Source organism: Pinus tabuliformis, chromosome 3_2 (genome assembly GCF_031772625.1).
Source record: "Pinus tabuliformis cultivar Carrire ecotype Pingquan chromosome 3_2, CPIR1, whole genome shotgun sequence".
Classification (NCBI taxonomy): domain Eukaryota; kingdom Viridiplantae; phylum Streptophyta; class Pinopsida; order Pinales; family Pinaceae; genus Pinus; species Pinus tabuliformis.
In genome coordinates, this window is record NC_142302.1 from 507,391,866 (window position 1) to 507,393,241 (window position 1,376).

The window sequence follows — 1,376 nt, forward strand, 5'->3', positions numbered from 1 at the left end:
GGGAAACTCTAGGAGCTGTATCTATTTAACACTACCCCTCCCTGAAAGAAATAGAGAATATTTATGCATGCAAGAGTGAAGCTAATTGTAACAGACCTGGATTCTGATGCTGTTGGATGGTTTAATTAGTGTACTATTTTTTTCACCTACAAAGGGTGCTGAAATGGCTGGGCTACCATATCCTGCAAACCTTGAACTTTGAATGTCAAAGGGTTCATGAAATGAACCATGCAGGCTGCAGCTATGTTTACTGACATTGTGATAAGTTGTCATCATCATTTTCACGGGAAAACATGGGAAGAAACAAAGCTTCCCTCTAGGTTCAGGGTATTGATGATGTTCAAGTTGGAATTCAGATTTGAAGAATATCAAATTAAGCTTTAAATTGATTTTGAGCAACACTGATTACTAGTTTAGAGCCAATGGACTTTGGCTATCTGTGATTTAGTATTAACTGCTTCCATATAAAAGGGAAAATTGTATTTTCATTATCTAGCCATTAGACATACTCTTCTTCCATGTGATAGATGCATTCAGCAGAAAAAAAATTCGCCATCTGTACTAATTTGTCATTTTTGTTTCCCACAATTTGAAGGGAACTAGAAGTGATGTCATTGGAATTGATCTATGCCTTACAGAATGACGGGTATTTTCACATCAGTTACGGTTATGTTTTTCACATACCTTGGTTTCGATGAAGTCACAACGATGGCAGAAGAAACCAAAAATCCTGCAAAGGGCATTCCTATTGGACTGATTGGATCCATGGTGGTCGTCATAATGGTCTATTGTCTCATGGTTATGACATTATGCCTGATGCATAGTTACAAAACCATTGATCCTGATGCTGCATTCTATGTAGTTTTCACAAAGGTGGGAATCGATTGGGCAAAATACATAATAACCCTTGGAGCCCTTGAGGACATGGCCATTGTCATAATGGTGGCTGTTGTAGGCCAGGACAGGTATCTGAACCACATTGCAAGGAAACATATCTTCCCACCCTCCTACTGCTGTTGCTCTGTCATATGGGATAAACAATAAGGAAGGTTTAGTGGCTGTTTATGATCTCGAGGGAGGAACATTTGACATTTATATCCTTGAAATATCAAATGGTGTGTTTGGGAGGTAATCAAATGGATACGATGAAATATTTTGTAGTAGTTCAACTATCACATGTTGCTTTTGGTCCCAAACTTGTTATTACCTGTCTCTTTTTTCAAGTCTTTTTACTGTCTTGTAGGTAAAGGCATCGATTTATCGAAAGATAGGCTTGCTGTGCAGAGGTTGCAAGAAGTGGCTGAGAAAGCTAAGATTGAGCTTTCTTCAACCACCTCGACAGATATTAATCTACCTTTCATCACATCAGATGCCTC

General features: G+C 38.6%; 1 pseudogene; it reads left to right on the plus strand.

The window, feature by feature from the left end:
- The first annotated feature begins 639 nt into the window (after positions 1-639).
- Positions 640-1,044, plus strand: LOC149181539 (cationic amino acid transporter 1 pseudogene; annotated as a pseudogene).
- Positions 1,045-1,376: the final 332 nt, after the last annotated feature.